Here is a 24,040-nt window from a genome sequence, read left to right on the forward strand (position 1 = left end):
ACTTTGAATTCACTATGTAGTCTCAGGCTGGCCTCAAACTCACAGCCATCCTCCTGCCTCTGCCTCCCGAGTGCTGAAATTAAAGGTGTGCGCCACTACACCCCATCTACAATCCATGTATATGTGTTCCAGCACTGGGGCAGCTGAGATAGGAGGATCACTTTGAATTCATGGCCTGCCTGGGTATCAGAGTGAGTTCCAGCTCATTTAGACCTGGATGAGGCCATGTGTCAAACCAAACTAAACAAAGAAGGCACATTTATACGTTAATGAGCAAATAAATTAAATTTCAAAAAGATTACATTTCAAAAAGGTGACAGTATTTAAAAATGACTGATGCCAAAAACTGCACAGGTACTTGGCTACAACTTGAGATTTTTTTTTTAAATGTGCTTGGGAAGCCAAGTACGATGAGCCCAAGGCTTTTGCTGTTCTGTTGGCTTCCACACGTCTGCTCAACATTAACAGAGCATGAAAATATCAGGTAGTTCCAGTTTCCCTCATGCCTTACCCGAGTCTTAAATGGCTGCACTGAGTATTTACTAATAAGACGAAGATGGTTCCTGCTTTGCCGGGTGGTGTGGACAGAGTGCCACAGGTGAGCAGGAACAATTCCTGAAGCATCGTCTCAGGTTATTTGCCATGTCCTCCTTCCGCGGAGTTCACACACGCACTGCCTGGCAGAGGCCGGGCTGTGCCTTGTGCTGTGCTCCTTTCTCAGGCTCTGCCTTCTATGCCTAGGTATCCACTCCTAGAACGGGGGCTTCAGACGGGGAGAGGAAGGTTTGGAAGAGTGCCCTGCCTTTGAGATCCTGGGCATATTTTTAATCAACTCTTTCTCTCGTTGTTTAACAATTTCTCTGAGACACATGCTTTGGGGTGACAAAGTTACTATGGCATGGGGAATACAAATGTTCAGTACTCTTTACTTGCTCAGAATGGCCATACTCTTTGATTCTGACATGAATTTTCTTGTCTTGCCCTAACCTAGAACACGGTATGATCAGACTTTTTGATTTGTGTGAATCTGATTGGTGTGGAATGCTGTTATTGTTTTCAATTTGTACTTGAGAGTCAAGGGTCTTGTCTTCTTTTCCCTTCTATGAATTGTATTTTTTTTTAACTCTCAGCTTGAGGCCAGAGCTTCTTTTTTATTATTATTATTTATTTGAGAGCAACAGACAGAGAAAGGCAGATAGAGAGAGAAAGAGAGAATGGGCCCACCAGGGCTTCCAGCCACTGCAAAGGAACTCCAGACACGTGCGCCCCCTTGTGCATCTGGCTAACGTGGGACCTGGGGAACCGAGCCTCAAACCGGGGTCCTTAGGCTTCACAGGCAAGCACTTAACCACTAAGCCATCTCTCCAGCCCATATGAATTGTATTTTTAACCCTCCTCTACTTATATTTATATATAACTTTAACACTAATTTATAGAGATCCTTTCTATACTCTGGATTCTAATCTCTCAAAAGTTCCATACATTGAAACTGTTTCCTCTAAGCTAATAAAATGTTCAACATTCTATGAAGCCAGAAGTCCTGCCACACAATTTTGTTAACATAACTGAGAAAAATAAACATGGAGGACATGATTGATGGGTACACTCGTATCAGGTGCACCAGCAGCTTAATTGGAAGCTAAAAATCTCCTTCCTCAAGCACTCTTCCTGACAAGTTTAAATGACCAGTGCCAAGGTCCTTGGAAATGTCTACTTTTTATGATTTCCAACTTTCAGAATACTTACTGCCATATGCCTGACAGAATATATCTTACCCATGTTCCTCCAGATTCTCAAGACGTATTCCACTTACCAGAGGAAAATGTTTTCTTATCTGCAAAATGGGACTGTTAATATTTAGTTTATATAATTAGTAGGAGGACTAAATGAAGAATATATGATTTATATCAAAGTATCAAGATAAATACTTTAAAAAAATCCAAGTTGTATGTATTTTATAATCCTGCCTCCTACCCCCCCCCAACAAAAAAGAAAAGGAAGAGAGAATTCAGTAAGACTAAGAACAAAGGGTTGGAGAGATGGCTTAGCAGTTAAGCACTTGCCTGTGAAGCCTAAGGATCCAGTTCGAGGCTCGATTCTCCACAATCCACGTAAGCCAGAGGCACAAGGTGGAGCAGGAATCTGGAGTTTGCAGAGGCTGGAGGCCCTGACATGCCCATTCTCTCTCTCTCTCTCTCTCTCTCTCTCTCTCTCTCTCCTTCATTCTCTGTTTCTGTCTGTCTCTCTCAAGTAAATAAAGAAAAATAAACAAATATTTAAGACTAAGAACAACAGCAGCAAGGAAGATGGTTTAATTAACAGCAAGAAGACCTGAGTTTGATCCCAAGTACCTGCATGAAGACCAGGCTTGGTGGTGTGTGTCTGTAATCCCAGCCCTGGTGGGGAAGACCCAAGCAGATCCTGGAGCTTACTGGCCAGCCAGTCTAGCCTCATCAGTGCTACAGACCAAAGGGAGACTCTCAAGAAAAAAGTGGATGGGGGCTGGAGAGATTGCTCAGTGGTTAAGGTGCTTGCCTACAATGTCTAAAAACCAGATTTGATTTCCCAATGCACACAAAAAGCCAAATGTACAAAATGGTGCATGCATTTGGAATTTGTTTGCACTGGCAACAGGTTCTGGCACACCCACATTCTCATTTCCTTTCTCTCTCTCTCTTTTTACAAATAAATTAATTAAATATTTGTAAAAAGAAGTGGCTAAGTGGATAGCCTACCTGAGGATGTCCCCTGGCCTCCTAGCACAAACATACTCATGTACACTCACAAGTATTCCACACGCATGCATGCAATAAAAACTAAAAACAATATTGTTAAACAATTTGAAAATATCATGTGTTAGTGGTGTGTGCATGTGTACACACGTATGTGTGAGTGCAGGTGTGAACGTGCAACAGTAAATGTGTGGGGGTTAGAGGACCACTTTCAGCCCATCCCCACTGGTCTGCTTCCTTTGAGGCAGGGTTTCTTTGGCTCTCGCTCTGTTGTTGTTGTTTTACTGCACTTGCTGAGAACTTACTGGAAATTCTACTGTCTCTCATTTATGAGTATATATACTGTCTCTCATTTATGAGCATATATATATATATATATATATATATATATATATATATATATATATACACACACACACACACTCATAAATGGAGAATCTTTCAAGATAGATGAGTTTTAAATGACCAAACCAGTTTTTGCTATAGGGAACTCCCTTCAAATATAATGATATAGGTAGGTCAGAGTAAAAGTAAAGTAAAGATAAAATATATCATGAAAATATTAATGAAAAGGGCTGGAAAGATTCTTAGTGGTTAAGATGCTTGCCTGCAAAGCCTAAGGAACTCATGTTTGACTCTTCAGTTCCCACATAAGCCAGATGCAAAAGTTGGCGCACACATCTGGAGTTCAATTGCAATGGCTGTAGGCCCTGGTGTGCCAATTCTCTCTCTCACTCTCTCTTGTTCTTGCCCTCTCACATAAAAAAGAAAGGCCAGTCCTTTGGGCTTTCCTCAAAAAAAAAAAAAAAACAATAAAAAAGTACACTGTTTACAGTAACATCAGCTAAAATAAGTTTAAGAGAAAAGGAAATTTCCAAGAACAACTAAGCATATTAATAAAAGCATGAAGCAGTCAATTCATCATGAAGACATGGTAAGCTTAAATGTGTGTCTGTGTGTCAAATAACTGAGCCATGAAATATATAAGGCAAAGCTAAAGAGAAATGAATTAAGAAAAAATAATTCACAATTACAGTTGAGGATTTCAACATCATTTTTCTCCGTAATTGATACCATCACTAAATAAAAATCCATTATAAAAATGAAATCAACAAATAAGATGCAGCTGGCATTTTCAGAACACCCATTTTCAGCATTATGAGGATTATTTCTAAACATACATGCAATAAGCATTAACAGATCATATGTTGGGTCATAAAATGTATCCTCATATGCTAAAAGGCAAGACAGAGTATTTCTTTGAAATAATGCACTCAAACTAGAAAGGAAAACATGAAAATCTCCAAATATTTGAAAATTTCTCAAAGGAAATAAGCAATATATTTAACTCAGAGGAAGCACAACATACTAAAATATGTGAGGTGCAGAAATTCATTAATACTGAAAAGAAATTTAAGATTGCTTATGTTATAAAGATTTCATACTCAGTCTCTAAGTTAAGGCCTAAGCAGCAAAAAAAGAGGACAATTAAGTAAACCTAAAATTAGTAAAAGAAATAAAATATTAAGGATAAGAGTAGAAATCAGCTAAATGGAAAACACCAAAAACAAATCAAACTAAACTTTAAAAAAATTAATAAAATTAATAAATAGCTAGAAAAAATAATTTAAAAAAAGAAAGGATTCAAAATACAAATGCCTGGAGTGACATTTCCAATTCCACAGAACTTAAGAGAGGATAAGAACACACCATGGATTCTTCTCCACATGTTGGACCACTCAGAGGAAATGAGTCAATTCTACAAAATTCATAAACTCTCAATATTCAAATACTATGAAATAATGTAACCAATCCTAAACTGTAAAAATAATTAAATTTGTGATACAATACATCTCAAAAAGTTAATGTTGCAATTACTTCCTCATTGTTTACACTCAAACCACCACAGCTGATCCTCATGTGAAGGATAAACCAGATTCACAATCACAAGTATCCTCTTACCTTATATGAAAAAGTTATAGAAAAAATGCATAACAACATAAGAGGTACTATTAGGGATGTGGAGAAGGAAAGAGTGGAGGCAAAGGGGGATGGAGAGATGGTAATAAAGAAGATAAAAATTAACCATGAATATTATAGGCATATACAGAAATGTTACAATGAACCCCATTCATTTGTCCAGCTAATATAAACTCAGAAATGAATTACATGTTCCAGTGGGAAGATACTAGCAGTTTTATATTATTTCCAAACCAAAAAGAAAGAAATATTGAGAGCAAGAGTGAATGAGAGAGAGAGAGAGAATGGGTAGACAGTTCAATTAATTTTATGAGGTCAGTATTATCCTATAAATACATGACACTGTTTAGAGACCAACATCCCTAATCAGCAAAGATTTATAAAGTTCTCAACTAAATGTTGGCAAATTTACTGACTCAGGATACATAAAAATAGTGCATACCACAACTGAAAAAAGATATTTTTTTTCTCCTAGGATGAAAGTATTATTCAACATTCAACATTTAATCAGCATGATTCATCATATTAACTTTCTAAAGGAAAATCAATGTCATATGAATATATTGATTGATACAGAAAAGGTACTTGAGATATCTCCCCCAAAATGTTTCTAATGAAAATTTTCATAAAATGAGAAATAGAAAAATAATTCTCAACAAAAATGTCCACCTCCCCAAAACTTACTGCCAACATCATACTTAAAGTCGAAATACTCAACAGTTTCAACGAAGACTGGGAACAATGCAAGGATTTCCACTTTCACCCACAAAATATTCTGGGAAGTCTTACCATAACAAGACAAGAACATGAAATATCATATTGATCAAAAGATGTAAAAAAAAAAAAGTCCCTATGTATATGCCGCGGACTGACTCTCGGGGAGATCAGGACCGAGGGAGAACAAGGGCGAAGGCTCAAGGAGAACTCGGGATTCGGCGAGGAAATGACAGACAGACACACTCTAAGTTGAATATGCTGCTGCAATTTACTGAAGGTTTCATGAAAGTTTTATACAGATTGAACAAGGAAATTTAGCAAGCCAACAAGTGATCTCAGAAATCATTAATCTAAACATTCTTAAGTATTGTTTTATTCTAAGCATACATGTGATATTTATCAGGCAGGAATGTACCCATTTTTTAAGAAGGACGTCTTGCACCATTGACCACAGCTTTACATGAATAGAAGCTTGGGGCAAGAGGTATAAGGTGAACAATAGGTTATTTATTTTTTATAAACCAAGCAGAGAGCCATCTCTTTCCACTTATTAGATTATTTATATAATCCTCATATTCATTATAAAAGTGTTTCTATCCAAAAGACCACCAATATTTTAAGGCTGGTTTAATGTTTTCCAGGAATTCTTTTCTTACTTGTCTAGAGTATAAGCACCAAGGCTTACGTGTCCTTGCTAAGCATTTCATAAATGGAAGAGAATGCCATAGTCTCTTTTTTTCTTCATAATTCATTCATCTATTACCGAATTTATCATATCCTCCCTCATAGGGGAGTGGAACTAAGTAGATTCCAGCTCTGGGAGTCTACTAACAGCCCTTGATCAAGTACTGAACATACCCCCCAGGAAGTTTCCTGGTGGGAATGTCTAAGTTTTGTAACTCTTTTTCTGTAGAACTGTCATGCTTCTTATGAACATTACCGATTAACATTTCTACTTTCACTTTCTCAGGACCAGTATCGTTTTCAAACAGCATAAGCTGTTTCTACTCTACACCATCTAAAAACTGTCCTAGAGTTAATTTTTTATTCCTAGTAGAGTTATACATTTCCTCCATTGCCCTAGTCATAGGAGGGGCACATTCAATACTCAAATTGTTTCTTGTACTCTGATTGCGTGTATGATTAATAGTAAGCATAGCGTAGAAACTAGCTGTTCTTTGATAAACAACTAGAAGGAAGCAGGAAAGAAACAGAACTCAGAAAACAGCTCATTGGCACCAGCAATTAGGTCGTCGTGACTTCATGGGCAGCAGGAACCATTACAGTAACTGACTGCCAAGGGGTCACTGGGGGCATCCCTCCGAAGAGTGCTGGCCCTCTGTCCTCAGCTCTCTTCCAGTGTAGAGGCATCTTTGCTACACAGGCGAGGTCACCGTGGACGTAGCATGTATAGATGGTATAATCTTTGATGTAGAAAATATTAAGAAATCTGCCAAAAGAAAATTCCTAGAGTCTGGGGGCAGTGGAGATGGCTCAGTAGTTATAGAGTTCTGCAAATAAAAATCACAGAAGCATATCTTGAACAAAACATGTACACGATTACCACTCTTAAAAAATTTTAAATGATGGTCAAAGAAATCAAAGAAGACATAAATGAATAAAGACATGTAAAATGTTCCTGTTAGAATTCCTCATCATAGTAAAGATGTCAGTTCTCCTTAAACTGAAATACAGGTTTGATATATCTTATCAAAATACCAAGAAACATATGTTTACATGTATGCAAAGTGATTCTGAGAGTTATGTAGCTAAAGGGCATAGAAAACACCAAAAGGATCATTCAGATAAATAAAACTGAAAGCAAAACTCATTAAAGTCAGCACTAAGGATATACTAAATAACATTTTTATGGGCAGAATAAATATTAGTCCTGAATCAAGCCTGATAACACAAGAAGGAAATAAAAATCAGCTATTTATTTAATCTGTTCCTGTTGACTTATTAAAATAGTAAGCTGATGCTGGACATAGTGGTGCATGCCTTTGACCCCAGCAGTTAGAGGCAAAGGTAGGAGGGATGCTGTGAGTTCAAGACCAGACTACAAATACAAAGGAAGTTCCAGGTCAGCCTGAGCTAGAGTGAGACCCTACCTTGAAAAGAAAAAAACAAGAAAATATATAGTAAGATAACAGTGATGACAATGATAAAAGTAATGCAAAAAGCAAGGGAAATAAATGATTTTAAATTGTTTCCTGCCTCTCCAGTTTGCAGACAACCTATTATGGGCCATTTCAGCCTCCTTAATCATGTAACAATATTTATAAATTTCCTTTCATAGAACTATCAAACTACCCATCTACCCATACATACACATATACTGTTGGCTGTTTCTCTGGAGAACCCTAATATACTATGTAACTAGTGAAGGGCTTCTATTTAACATATGCGAATAATTTAACAATAAGAAACAACCCAATTAAGATGTGCAAAAAAAAAAAAAAAAGATTTCACCAATCTTCTCTCTGTGCAGAACAAAGGTATGTTGAAACTAGTATATTATTCATGGAAATATCAGCTGTTTGGCCACTTTGAGAGATTTATTGGAAGTTTCTTACAAGGCACAAGATAGTCTTAACATATGATTCAACAATACTGTTCCTATTCATTTGTCCAACTGTTTGGACAAGTATGTCTACACAAGAGCCTAAATATGATTACTGATTTTAGCAGCTTTACTTATAATCATTAAAACCCAGAAGAACCAAGATCTCCACCAGTAAATGAAAAGATAAAATACATGGTGGTACTTCCACACAGCAAAATCCTACTCATTAATTGTAAATAAAGGAGCTCTCAAGTCATAAAAAAAAAAAAAAAAGAAAAGAAAAGAAATCTGGCATGAATGTTTCTAAATAAATCAAATCAATCTGGAAAGTCCATGTGTTTTATAATTCCAATGACATGCCATTCAGCAAAAGGTACAATGGTAGAGATTGTGAAAGGACTAGAGATGAATAATAATATTATTTCCTGTGCTTTTCAATTCTTTGACATAGTAGGCACTATAAGCCAGGAAGATACTACTTCTCCCAAGGTTAGCCACTTCCTAGAAATGTCAAACTACTTCCCTGAGAACACATCGGTCCATCTAGAGCCCATACTCACAAAAGCCTTCCTTATCTAACCTTCACCCACAAGCTAGGACTCCTTGTGGGATTAAAATAACAGGTAATGTCCGTGTTCCTGAGACACACCATCACATATAGTCTAAGGCTGAGACATCTACCTCACAAACTAACCGTCTAGCAATCCTCAAAGCTGTTGAGATAATGAAAACACACAAAGTATGAGAAACTTCACAGCCAAGAAGAGTGAAAGGGCATATGGCGGCTAAATGTGGTGTGATGACCCGAAATGAATCCTGGATGAAGGACATTGGTAAGATCCAAGGAAATCTGAAGATAGCATGGAGTTTTTAATACTAACATTTTAATATGGATTCATTACAAGACAAATAATTGTGCGGTACAAAAACCGTGTTCTAGAACCCTGTCCTTTGAGCCTAACAACCTTTGTCATCTCCCTCAAAAGCAGCTGAGACTGCTATAAGAGACCCCAAGATAAAATCTGCAGACGTTCCCCCACAGAATGAGCAGGAAGAGTCATGAGACCCTTTCCTGGCACCTCTTGAGTCACCCTGTCAACTGTATGTAACTCTGCACAAGTTGCACATAGTCAGACACTCTTGGGAGGGCTGGACTACATAGCACATGGCCAGTTGACTTAAGGGGGGCTCATCTCTGCAGCTCTGGGGAGGTCATTATCCATGCTGAGGTGAGACTTCGCGAAGATGCAGATTCTTTGAGGTCATCGTGTAAGTAGCCCCTTACTTCTGTTCTGAAAGTAAGCCCATTCAATTTACTGGTTCACTGTGTTGGACTTTGGTGGAATCCTACGTTGGTCTGTCACTGATGCCCTATTTGGGGGAAGCTGACATCCCCCCAGGGAAAAAGTTCATGCTACAAGGTTACTGATAGTGAGTAAAAGTTACATACAAATTCTTCAGTTGTATCTTTGTAAATCTCCTACTCTTCTAAAAATGGTCCGTTTTTAAAATGACATGCATTTCATTATACGATAGAGGTAGTATGTTAAGCATGCAAAGCTTTTCACAATCAGAAAAGTTTATTGTAAATTTTAGGTCTTATTTAAATTTTATTTATTTATTCATGAGAGAGAATGGGCATACCAGGACTTCCAGCCACTACAAAGGAACTCCAGATGCATGCACTACCTTGTGTATCTGGCTTACATGGGTACTGGTGAATTGAACCTGGGTCCTTAGGCTTCACAGGCAAGTGCTTTAGCTGCTAAACCATCTCTCTAGCCATTAGGTCATATTTAAATTGGAGAAATTAAGTAGAATGCATTCTACTCAATAGTTCCAGAGTTAAAGGTATGTTGGGAAAGAATTACACATGTAGTGTTGCTTTAAAAAAGGAAGATTTAGAATCCTGTGCACATCATAAAAAGAGAAACAAAGATCACTAAAGATTACCAAGAACAACTTATTTAAAAAACTGATTTCTCACCTTATGAAAGAATACTCCTTCCTTCAGAATATCTCTATGTTCACATATTGTGGAGAAACATAAAATGTGTAGCTCAAAAAAATAACCAGTCTTAGTTACCTACCCATATGCATTATAAAGCAGAAATTTAAAAAACACCTTGAAGATACAGATATTTCCAAGTTGAATCAATTTACAATCCTAACCTTCAAAATATCTGTGGCATTGACTCATGGAAAAATAATCACATCAAATAATTGACTCTGTTACCCCCAGCATCTTAAGCAAATCATAGGGTCACCAGGGATTATACCTTTGGATTAGCACCCTGTTGTATCACATATATGTAAACAGCCACAAAATAAAAGACATCTGAATACATCCATTGATAGCATGTATACTTAATTTGAAATCATAAAGTTATTAATATAACCTTCTCACAAGGATAACATGCAAATTCATGAAGTATACCATATTTTGGAAGATAAGAGTTAGTGCTATGTGGACATGGAATATTGTTAAGAAAATGAAAAAGTTCTGGTAACTTACCTTAATGTCATAAAATAATATGTTTAATAGTTGAAGTTGTAGATTTAATTATATGCATATCTACATATATGTGTGTGTTTATGTCTATATACTCATAGTACAATATAGAAAGACTTTGGAAAATACCAGAAAGATCCAATTGCTCTCAAAATGACTCCCATAACTTATTTTTAAGGCCATAAAATTTTAGATTGCATCTTATTTTCAAATTGAATGAACTTATTTTGATATAATTACAAATGCACATACAAGTATGAGAAAAATATGAAGGGATCACATTTATGTATTGCCTAGTTTTTCTAATAATTTCTATACAAATTGATGTTCAAAATTTAGAACATTTCCATGACAAAGAGTTCTTCATATTGGCCTTTTTTGTCCATAATATTTCCTTCTGGCCCTTTCCTGGTCCTTAAGCCCTGGAAGCCACCTTTTCTCTGTTTTTAATAATTCTTCCATTTCAAGATTATATATAAACAGAATAATATAGCATGGAAACCTTTGGAATGACTTTTCTTCTTTCAAACCTGGTAAGTCCTATGTAGATTCATCCAGGATATTGTGTACATCAAAATTTTGTTCTATTCATTGCTTAGGGGTAATGCATAGTATGTATTACCACAATTTGTTTAACCATCTGATGGAGAGGTATGAAATATTATAAATGTCTACAGTACCAAAAATTATCGATGTAGTTTCCATCAAAATATAAATAAAGGGCTGGAGAGATGGTTTAACAGTTAAGGCCCTTGCCTGCAAAGACAAAGGACCCAGGTTAGATTCTCCAAGACCCATGTAAGCCAGATGCACAAGAGTGCACATGCATCTAGAGTTCATTTGCAGTGGCTTGAGCCCTGGCATGCCCATTTGTCTTCTCTCTCTACCTGCCTATTTCTCTCCCTCTCCCTTTCCCTCTTTCTCTCTGTTTCTCTCAAATAAATAAATAAAAATAAAAATAAATAAAATATAAATACATTTGCTGCAGAAATAGAAAAAAAAAATCGTAAAACTCATATTAAAGCACAAATGACTCCAACTAGCCAAAGTAATCCTAAGCAAAAAGAATAACCCTAGATTCAATAGAAATCAATACCTGACTTCAGTTAAACTACAGAGACATAATAACAAAAACAGCATGGAGTCGGGCATGGTGGTACACGCCTTGAATCCCAGCACTTGGGAGGCAGAGGTAGGAAGATTGTCATGAGTTTGAGGCAACCCTGGGAATACAGAGTTAATTCCAGATCAGCCTGAGCTAGAGTAGGAGCCCTACCTTGCAAAAAAAACAAACAAACAAAAAAACAACAACAACAAAAAAAAAACAAACAACAACAACAAAAAAAACCCAGCATGGTACTTGTACAAAAACAAACTGGCAAATCAGTGGAATAGAATAGAGGACCCTCAAATAAACCCACCCAGCTACAGCCATCTGATTTTTGACAAAGCTGAAAAAAGCTCTCAGTGAAGGGAAGAGAGCCCCAGCAATAGATGGTGCTGGGAAAACCGGATCTTTACATGTACAAGACAGGAATTAGGTTGGCTAACAGATCTGCTCAGTGAGACAGAACCCATAGCTGGAACTGGGAAACAAGTCAGAACCATATCCAAAAAAACAAGTTCGCTGTCCAATTTCAAGTTCCCACCAATATTGGGCTATAAGAGGTCCTACACCTATTAAATTCTCTCTGTAAACTAATAGTGGTATCCCATTTATCAAGTGCTGACTTCACTCTCTGTTGGAGAATCTGCATCTCTTTTTCAGATGGATGCAGGACCTGAGGAGAGAATCAGCCCATCACACCTCACCAAGGCCCCAGCTGAAACCATAGAGTAATTGGAAAAATGAGCAAGAGTGCTGCTTGCTGGGTGAACCTGATACCAGCACAAGGGTGAAGGAAACAGACACAGAAAACACTCAACTCCTACCAAACCAGAGATCTCGAGACCCAGAGGCTCCCAAGACCTCATCACTGAAGTAGACCTAAAACAAACCCAGCATGGCTCAGGGAAATTCGCAGAAGAGGGGGTGGAAAGAATGTAAGAGCCACAAGTTGGGACATTATGCACAGAGACATTGCCTCCTCCCCATAACTAATGGCTACCCCCACAATGCATGACCCACAATCCCTGTGGGGACAACAGGCATCCCCAACGAGGAAGGTCCCTTTGGAGGGAGGAGGACGGGGATGAGGATTAGGATGGCGCCAACACGTGCTGTTTACACACTGAGTATGTACATAACTAATAAAGAAAAATGGTATAATGTAAAAATCAATTAAAATGGAGCAAAGATGTTAACATAAGACATGGAATCACTTGAGGCAAACATAAGAAAAATATTTCAAGACATGGGCATAGGCAAGGACTTTCGGCAAAGCCTTCCAGTAGCTTGGTAAACCACAGCAAGAGGGCAGATGGCATTTCATGAGATTAAAAGGCCCCTGCACAATAAAGAAAACCAGCACTTGGGTGAAGAGATGCTATGGAGTGGGGTAAAATCTTTGCCCACTCTACATATCTGACCAAGGGTTGTTATCTAGAGAATACAAAGAGCTATGCAAACTAAACAGCAAAACATCATACGATGGATTTTTATTAATGGTGCGATGGTCTGAGTATTGGTTTCCTCTCAAAAACTCGTGTGTTGAATCTTCCACCATCAGGGAATGCAAATCAAAATTACACTGAGCTTCCATTCCATCCTGATCTGAATAGCTATCAATAAAATAGCAAACAGCAGGGCTGGAGGGACTGCTTAGTTGTTAAGGCATTTGCCTGCAAAGACTAAAGACCCAGATTTGATTCCCCAGATGTAATGCAGATGTATAAGGTGGTACATGAATCTGGAGTTCATTTGCAGTGGCTAGAGGAATTGGAGCACCCATTCTCTCTCATTCTCTCTCTCTCCCTCTCTCTCTCATGCTCATAAATAAATAAATAAAATGAAAATAAACAGTAAATGTTGGCCAGGATAGAGGTGGAAAGGACCCTCATACACCTTTGATGGTGATGTAAATTAATCCATACACTACAGAAATCACAATTAATGTTCCTCAAAAACTAAAAGCTGAACTCCCACATGATCCAGATTTACTATTCCTGGAATGAGTTTCATAGTCATTTCAAAGTTAGTTTCAGGTTGGAGAGATGGCTTAGCGGTTAAGGCACTTGCCTGCAAAGCCAAAGGACCCAGGTGAATTCCCCAGGACCCATGTAAGCCAGATGCACAAAGTGGAAAATGCATCTGGAGTTCATTGGCAGTGACTGGAAGCGCTGGCACACCCATTCTCTCTCTTCTCTCACCCCCTTGCCTGGTTCTCTCTCCCTCGAATAAATAAATACAAAATTTAAAAGTTTTTTTAAAAACATTAAAAAAAGTTAATTTCTCCATGGTGAATATTGTGTCAGCTGAAAATCATCCTTTGGGGGATGTTATTCTTTGGAAAGTACTTTGTCATTTTTAAATATTTGCATATTTGAAATAATAAGCTGTAGAGACCAGTGGAAAAAATAATAGCATCCCAAGCACTTGTGGCTCTTGTAGAAATAGGAAGTGATTCCAAATATTTGATGAAGAAAAGAGACACCAGCATGAACCAGCAAGTGTAGCCCGGTGGGCCTTCCTTGGGGTATTATCAGTAAGGCTGCTGGGATTTTCTTGCACCTTGAGGTCTTTGGTAAAGCCAAATAAAGGATTTGATGCTTGATCCTTGGAAATGAGACAATCCCAAGCTGAATGAAAGGACCTCGGCTGATGGAGAGAGGATGGTGTTAAGGGGGAGCCCCGCCCTCACTGAAGCCAGGGACTACCCCAGGTCCTCCAGCCATTCGGTCTTCACAACTGCTCAGCCAAGCAGTACAAAATCGTTATTTCAGATCTCACCCAGGCAGCACTGACCTGCGATTGGATCTGCTTTCACCAGGCATGTCCATGCATGCCCCAGGATACAGAAGGGCAGAAGGGCATCTTCTTCTCAGGTCGCGGCTGTGCATATAGGTGCTTGTGTGTCCCTCTAACATACAGGTTTAGTAGCTGGCTGCTTCCTCTATTATCTTTACTCCCTGATAAGATAAGAGGATATATTCTAAGTATTTCTGGTAATTAAGGAAAGAATATGATATCAAGCAATTCCCCCCCCCTAAAAAAAAGTCTATGGTTAGGTGATCTAACAAGCACATTCAGAATTGTGTGAGGAAGTTGCAAATTTCTGATGCGAGAAATCAAAATGAATGTATCATGTTCATGGATGGATTCAAAGCTGTGCTTTTGTGTTTTTTATTACTTTTAGGTTAGCATAGAAAATAATGGGCTTCGCTATGCTGTTTTCGTCTTGAGTCCCTTTGTTCAAATGTGCTCTTCCATCATGTACCCTTGTCCCTCTTCCCCTGCCTGCAAGTCTCCATCCTTTACACCTCCAAATTGTGTGTATGTATACAGATAGCTATATATATTTCATATATGTGTACATGTATGTGTATATATATATATATGACATAAAGACATGTATGTGTCTAAAACTAGATTCTACATATGAGAGGAAGCTGTGATATTTGTCTTTCTCTACCCCACTCCCCTCTCTTGTTCTCTCAACTTCCTTCCTTAGTCTCTTTACTCTCTCCACATAGGACCCTGGTACTTTCATATCCTATAGATGCATATATTTTCAACTGTGTTTGGAAGGAATCGTTCAATAATTTTCTTTCTTGATCCAGCTCATTTCACTTAACACAACAATCTCTTGTTTTAGCCATGTTCCTTCTTGACAGTTGAATAAAACCCAATGGTGTGTGTGTGTGTGTATCATGTTTATTTACTCTCATGTTTGTTGATGGGCATCTGGGCTGGGTCCATATCTTGGCTATTATGAATAGTACTACAGTAAATGTGGGTATGCAGGTTTCTCCGTGGTATGCAGGATTAGATGTCTTTGGGTATATTCCAATCTGTGAAAAGGGCACTCACTACAAAAGGACCTAGGTAACTGTGCTACCACATGGCCTTTTCCCAGAGCCAAGCCCTCTGGCTTGAAATTCTCATGCAGAAGCATGACCGATCCGAAGAGGTGATGGCATTGTTTCACATTTGTGGCAGTGCCCCAGAAAAAGGCTTATTGATGGGTTCTGCTGCCGAGAGTCCCAGAGCTTCCCTGGTCCCTCCTCTTGACTCTGTATCTAGCCTTGCTGTGACTAATTTCATACTGCAGGATGCTTTTCATGGCATCTCTTATTTTCCTTAAGCCAAACCAAGTTGATTTTTATTGAATTCAGACAAAAATAAATAAATAAAAAGAATAAAAAGAAAACAAAACAAACCAATTTTTTCTGTCCGAGAGACAAGGATTTCCCCAGTGGGGAATTTACTGGAGTATATTACACAAGTGAAGGGAAGACAAATTTAACCACTTCACAATTTTGATAAGGTCTGACAATGCTTCATCCTCAGGTATAATCGCTGAGATTTATGACAGGAAGAAAAAAAAAATGCAATAGTTTTCAATCCTCCACCATAGTTCACTATTACTTACAAATTTCTCCTTTTCCAATAACCAAAATAAGCAGTAAATAATATTCCAAGTAGAACTGGGTATAGTCATTTACAAATTTGAAAAGAATTGTTGAAAACCATGACTAAACAGAATTTGACATTTAGAAAGTATTTCCAGATAGTTTTATACTCAGTTCCCATGTATTATTTAAGTGGCAAATATTTTGGATAAAGAGATGAAGAGATTTCATAGTGGTTAAGGCACTTGCCTATGAAGTCTAAGGATCCATGTTTGATTCCCCAGATCTCATGTAAGTCAAGGCAACACATGTGCACAAGGTGGCATACATCTCTGGAGTTCAATTGCAGTGGCTGGAGGCCCTGGCATGTCAATTCTCTCTCTCTGCCTGTCTCATAAATAAAGGCCAGTCTGTTGGACTTGCCTCAAAAAATTTTTTTGATTTAAAAAAATAGCAATCAGGACTGGAGAGATTGCTTAGCAGGAAGGCACTTGCCTGTGAAGCCTAAGGATCTGCGTTCTATTTCTCTCCAGGTCCCATGTAAGCCAGACACACAAAAGTGACTCAAAGCACAAGGCCGCACATGCCCATTAGGTGGCACAAGCATCTGGAGTTCAATTCCAGTGGCTGAATCCCTGGCATATCAATTCTCTCTGTCTCTCTTGCTCTTGCTCAAAAGAATTAAAAAAAAATAGCAATGAATATTTATTCATCAAATTGATTGGTCTATGATTGGCTTACATGAATAAATTCTTGAATTCTAGTTTCTACTAAAATACCTAGGCATTTAAAAATTATAAAGATATGGCTGGCAAACAATGTAACATCATGGAAATTAATCCAAGGGAAAAATATATGGAAAATAGTGATGTTATATCTGAAAGACTAAAACTTTTATGACAGTTCTTTCACTGAAGCCAGAGTTACCCACTAAAAAAATGAGGAAGTTAAAGTAGAAAAATATTCAAAGAAAAGTTAAATTTATGGTTCTCTTCCCTGAATATGTTTTTTTTTTAATCTTTTTTGTTGTTCATTTTTATTTATTGATTTGAGAGCAACAGACAGAGAGAGAGAGAATGGACGCAACACGGCCTCCAGCCACTGCAAACAAACTCCAGACACGTGCACCCCCTTGTGCATTTGGCTAACATGGGTCCTGGGGAATCAAGCCTTGATCCAGGGTCCTTGGGCTTCACAGGCAAGTGCTTAACCGCTAAGCCATCTCTCCAGCCCCCTGAATACGTTTTTGATGAACTCCTAGTCTGAAACAACCTCACTACGTAAAGTCAAGCCCTCAAGAAAGGAAGAGCTGAGAAGCGGCTTCCTCAATCCCTTCCACCGTCCATGGATAATCCAGGATCCACTTGGGCAATGACCTGGCCAACATCTCTGACGCTTTCTGCTAGTGGATGTTAGCTAATTCAAGGACAACAAACTTTTATTAGAGATAACAAAGTTATCCCAATTTAAGACCCAAGAGCCACAGAACTATAAAACACTTGTGTATACACATATTTGCCACATGTTGATTCCTGAGTGGTCATTTCTGTGGTTAAAAAACAGAAATAAGGGGCTGGAGCAATGGCTTCATGGTTAAGGTGTTTGCCTGCAAAGCCAAAGGACCCAGGTTCAATTCCCCAAGACCCATATAAGCCAGATGCACAAGGAGGCACATGCATATGGAGTTCTTTTGCAGTGGCTGGAGGCCCTGGCACACCCATTCACTCGCTCTCTCTCTCTCTCTCTCTCTCTCTCTCTCTCTTTCTTTCTCTCTCTCTCCCTGCCTATTGCTCTCCCTCAAATAAATAAAGAAAAATAAAATAAACCAGAAATTATCCCCCACTCCCACTCCCAGAGGGCACTTGAAAACCCTTTGGCTACTGCAGGGGAAAGCCTTGTGCTGAGAATCAATGAGAAGGAGAAGGTCTTCTCCGTGAACTTGACAAGGCATGATGGCTCTCTTTTAAAATGCCACGAACATCCATATACTTATAGTCAAAAACCTCTTCTATTAAGCATGTTAGGTGCTGAGAAATATCCAGTAAGGATCAGTGGAATAATAGAAATGTTGGATTCACGTGGCTCCCTATTAATATCCCCCAGCCGCACATGCAGCTGTTTCTACTGCAGATGACCAATGAGAGAACTGTTGTTAAAGACTGGCTAGTTAAGTCAGCTTGACTCAAAAATGTGCTAAGTTAATATTCAACAAATGTTTCCTTGCATACTTTTGCTGTGAATAATTTTTTTTTCCAGGTGATATGTTTCATTTTGAAAATGCAGTGGGTGAAAATAGGAGTGATCGTGCAAGAGGCACACGAGAGAGAGAGAGAGAGAGAGAGAGAGAGAGAATGCCTGCTTGGAGGCCCAGAGCTGGAGAGTCAGAAGACTGCTACAGACATCCAGATATGAGTGGTAGACAACGAGTGGACTTCCTCTGGGTGCCAGAGGGCAGGGGAAGGCATTGCTATGTGAAGGTGACTAAGACTCGGCGTGGAGCTCTGGAGCTTTCAGACGAAGTCTGAGTGGCATCTGTCTTAAAGACCCGAAGGTTGAGCTGCATGGAGAACTAAGAGGGCGACCTCTTAGTCTAGAATACAGAGGATGCTTTTGTAATTTTTCCAATGAGGAGTTCTGCAGATATAAAGAAAGGAAGCAAGCAGAGGTGAGAGACACCTGGCTGCCATCAGAGAAAACCCTTCCCACACACTCATCAACTGATTCTCGGATTCCTCTCTGAGCCTGTCAAACGGTGCACTTAAACTGCTTTGTTGGGATTCAGCCAAGGTCAAGATTCACTCAGCGGTGTGCTTTGTGCTGAGACTAAGACACTTTTATCCTGCCCTTCATGAAAACAAGCAAAGTACGCACCAGGGGGGGGCTTGAGGTTTTGGCCAGCTGCAGAAGTCAGAAGAGCATATCGTGACCCATCACTGTCCACCTCCACCAAAGATGAGAATTTCCACAGGCATGGGATTATCGCCACCCTTCTTTCATCACTAGAGCCCCCTATTGTTCACAGGCTTCAGTTTTAACTTCCAGTTCTTTTCAGTTATTAGCCAGGGAGCCAGATGTGTATCCTATGGTGTTATATAAAGGGGTCTTAATGCCAGGATAAGTTTGGGCCTTAACAAAAGACTGTAAGTGAAGGCTGTCTTAATCCTAATCCATTTTCCTGTCTCCTTTCATGATATGAGTCATGAAGCTATGAATCTTCCTATTGAAGATAGCCACCCATCTGCACTAAAAATAAATTGTATCATTTTTTTCATATGTAACCACATTTTAAAAAAATCCTATCACTACTCCATTTATGCAACCACTGTTAACTATCCATAGCCTAATGGGATCTTCAACACTTGGGTAACAATCAGTTTTCTCCCTGGGGTCAATGTGGGGAAGGTGGGTATTTTCAAGCCTCTGTACCAGGGTGGGAAGTTAGAGTTGCTGCGCAGGTATTTGGTTTAAAAGCCGTTCATTGTACAGCCTAGCACAGCTTCAGTAGACATGGAAAAAGACAATCAGGAACCCAAAGAAGGATGTGTCAATCAATGGATTCCAGTAAAAGAGCATGTTTCTATCTGGGATGCATGGCTGTGCCTGGCCCTGTTTCCTATCTACCACCCAGGGTAGGGATACTTCACTAAAATGAGCTCTGTGACGGCAAACTTGGATATTGGATGGGGAGATATTTTTGCTATTTATTTACTTTCAGGGTTTTTTTTAAAAATTTTTACATTTATTCTTATTTATTTGAGAGAGAGATAGAGAGGCAGAATGAGAGAAAAAGAGAATGGGCACATGAGGGCCTCTGAGCACTGCAAACAAACTCCAGACACATGCCACCTTGTACCTCTGGCTTACATGAGTACTGAGGAATAGAACCTGGGTCCTTAGACTTCATAGGTAAGTGCCTTGACCACTAAGTAATCTCTCCAGCCTGCTAGTTTTTTTTTTTAATCAATTAGTTTGCAAAATAACAGGTTTCCTTATGACATGTTCATAATACTTAGTTTTGGCAGTCCCTTCCACCCACCCCCTTCTCTCTCCTACCTCCATCTCTCCATCCTCACTTAAACCCTTCTATTCCCAGTAGCCCCTTCCACTCTCACGTCACATGTGTTCTATGAACCTCTCTACCCATCTCCACTAAGGCATCTTTTTTATTTCCTCCCAAATACTGAAAGAATGTACAGAGGCGTAGCATCCTGCATTCCCCTCACAACAGAGGTGACCACGTCTTGAGTTTCAAGATCACAACCCAGCTCTGGGAGGAACCTCAGGTGGCCCATTCTTTCCCTAGATTGTCAGGGGGAGCCTCTTAGGAAAGAAATGTGAGTTGTCCAAGTTAAAATGGAGGTGGTGCTTCTGTCACCCTGAATGGAATTAAAAAACAGAGCCAGAAAGCTATGAAGAAAGAGCCCCTAAGTATGATCACTTTGAGTCAATATCCCAAGACTCCCCCAGAACCACCAGCTGTACACAGACTACTGTAGACTTCTCCATAAAGAACTTCTGTTAGAAAAGCCATCTGCCTAGCAGCCATTAACACCCTGGTCATTCATCTTTGTAGCCAAAGATTATTATTTCAAAACATCTCATATAACTCTCCTCATTTTTGTCTTTTGAGATTTTCCCTGGTCCCAACCTCTTTGAATAAAGTTATATTTTACTAGTCTCTAGCACAGTAGTTCCAACGGCCAGATTCTATCAACCAGAGATACTAACACTGGTCATATAAATGAGAAAGGAATCTCAAAAAGACATTACAAAAAGCTCTGTCACCTCCCACTATTATAAAAACCAGTCCTTTCTCAAGGAGGCTCTACCAAATTCTTTCCTAGATGCTAGCATGTTCTGAGAGTTTAACATATGAAATGCAAACTCTAGATAGGGTGTATGGCCTTGTTTTCATTCAATACTAAGACAGCCTAGGCAGAAATGGGGACAAGTCTATCTTTATCTGAGAAGAGATATCAGAGATGTGACTAATTGAATTGTAGTATGGGATCATTTGAGTTTATGTGAATGGAGAATTTTGGAAGCATGAAACTCCATGGCCATAGAAAAGTGGGGTAGGCATTCTTCACGAGAATTGTGAGGTAGCATGGTTAACACTTGCAGCATTAACTTGTTTATTAAAGGATAAGTAAAAAAAAAAAAAAAAAAAAAACCCTCAACTTGAGGCATCTTTTGAGAATTTGGAACTCAAGCATGGCCTTTAAAAGTAAAACTTGTAACCTGAGTTGAAATCAAACTAAGAATTTGGAAAACAGAATGCAGATTCAAGTTTCAGTTAAGTCTTCCATCTCACCAGGTCTGCTGTGTGCTGGTTTTTTTTGTTTTTTTTTTTTTAATTTTTTATTTATTTATTTGAGAGCGACAGACATAGAGAGAAAGACAGATAGAGGGAGAGAGAGAGAATGGGCGCGCCAGGGCCTCCAGCCTCTGCAAACGAACTCCAGATGCATGCACCTCCTTGTGCATCTGGCTAACGTGGGACCTGGGGAACCGAGCCTTGAACCGGGGTCCTTAGGCTTCACAGGCAAGCGCTTAACTGCTAAGCCATCTCTCCAGCCCGCTGGTTTGTTTTATAGTTAGTAGTTGGGAAAGCATGGCCTCCTGGGCGTTAGAATGGGGAAGTGAACAGAATGACACTAACCCAGAACATTCTAACATGGACTGAGCACTCCAGCCTTCCTGTGTAATGAAGTAATTTCCAGTATTCTTAAAAGTCCTGTAAACATTCTTACTTATACCAACTTTATTGATTTTCATCGGATGGTCTTTATCTTTTTGTTCTATATTTGGTAAAAGTTAAGAGGAACTGGCGGCTGGAGAGATGCCTTAGCAGTTAAGCGCTTGCCTGTGAAGCCTAAGGACCCTGGTTCAAAGCTCGATTCCCCAAGACCCATGTAAGCCAGATGCACAAGGTGACACATGCATCTGGTGTTTGCTTGCAGTGGCTGGAAGCCCTGGTGTACCCATTCTCTCTCACTCACTCTCAGATAAATAAATAAAAATAAACAAATTTTTTTTAAAAAGAACTAAGAGGGAAAACTTACTCCCAAAAGAATTAAAAAACTTTATCTATAATTGAAAAATTTCTGGAACGGTGTATAGGAATATATTCTGCAGGCACTACCCCAAGGGGGAAACAATGCCTAACTTTTACTGTATCTATCACATACTTGGAAGAATTTCTGGATCCACTGTGTTAACACAAGCAGCAGGGAGCCGTTCTGGTTGGTTGCTTGGTTGATTAACTGAAACACAGGTAACAAAGGCTCAGACTAAATGAAGTTAAGATGCCTGCAACTTCTTAAGGCACTTCTCAAGAAGAAATCGAGAGGCCTAGAGAGATTCCATTATTGGAATGGATTTAACATGAGTAATCTCCTGTCCATACGAAACTTGCCTGTGAAGGTCAGAGATGCTGGTAGGTGCTATTGTAGTTCAAATAGTTTCCTTAATTGGAATGAGAATAGCAAAATCATGAACAGTTGAGGCCAGGCAGTGACTGAGAACCAGGGAAGGATCAGAATAATGTGTAGTGAAACAATCTCTTGTGGAGGGTAATTAAAAATCAATAGGCAGCCCACTGAGTTCCACATGTGAGCAGTGGGAAAACAAGCAAATGAAAGGTGCCACAACAACCAGAGGACAACCAAAAAGTCGTAATTCTTCATGGTATACCCCGACCAAGCCAGCCCAGAGACTCCAGGATTTACTGGATAAGGTGGAGACAAGATAACCTTGAGAACAGGTTGCTAATGGCACACACGAGAAGTACGCTCTTACTCCAAACTCACGTAAAAGGACCGTGCTCATTTTGCAAGATCAATGTGCAAAGGAGAAGGGAGACACACGCCGCTCTTCGCAATGAGCAGATCTGGCTCCCTGGGTAACAGCTATATGCTGAGCCCCTTGGTCCCATTATACGCTACTGTTCAGAGGAAGGACTTATTTTTATTATTGGTTACGCTTCTGTATATTTGCTGTCTCTGAAAACCAGCAAAATCCTGTACATGCTCCATTTCCAGAGGACTCACTAGACATGGTGTCCTTCAACATCTAGCAGAGCCCTCGGATTGACTTCTTGACACAAAGTGTGAAGACAAAGTGATAGCATCTGGCTACAATGTCGCACAGCATCAAAGCTATGTCCCCGGGAGACTGGAGAAATGTTCCTCCATCTGAAACTTGGAAAGTGCAATGGCTTTACAAAAGAAGTGTACTGTATTAGTCAGAGTTCTCTAGAGGAACAAAACCACATGATAGAATGAATTGTACAACAAAGGAAATTTATTGGGTTAGCTTTTGGCAATCCAACAATAGCAGTCAGTGGGCCAGAGAGTCAAGGAACCCCATAGCTGATCAGTCCAGATGGCCTGATGCCTCAGCAGTCCCAATCCACTGCTTCCTCTAGGGAACATAAAGTTACTTCCATTAAATTAGAAGTTGAAAATGGCACTTAGCTAATTTTTGGTTGTTCCTGCTCTTGATAGCCGTACAAAACAAAATGTTTAGGTTTTCAGCAAGGGTAATCAGCGAGGACTCCAGTAAGAAAAGAGAAAGATGGGGCTGAGCAGTTAAGGCACTTTCCTGTGAAGTCTATGGATCCAGGTTTAATTCCCTAGTACCCACATAAGTCAGATGCAAAAAATAGCACATGTATCTGGAGTTCATTTGCAGTGGCTGGAGACCCTGACATATCCATTCTCTCTCTCTCTCTCTCTCTCTCTCTCTCTCTCTCTCTCTCTCATGCACACACACACACAAATAATTTTTTTTTAAAAAGAGAGAGAGAGAAATCTGGGTGCTTGTTACTGTATTCATTGCTGTGACTGAAAACCTCGCAGAATAATTTAAAGAAGGAAGGGTTTGCTTCAACACCCACCCATCATGGCAGGGAGGCCACAGCAGCAGGAATAGGAGGCAGCCAGTCATATTACATCCTCCATCAGACAGCAGAGAAAGGGGCTGGAGAGATGGCTTAGCGGTTAAGGCATTTGCCTACAA

This window comes from Jaculus jaculus, chromosome 18 (genome assembly GCF_020740685.1).
Source record: "Jaculus jaculus isolate mJacJac1 chromosome 18, mJacJac1.mat.Y.cur, whole genome shotgun sequence".
NCBI classification, from domain to species: domain Eukaryota; kingdom Metazoa; phylum Chordata; class Mammalia; order Rodentia; family Dipodidae; genus Jaculus; species Jaculus jaculus.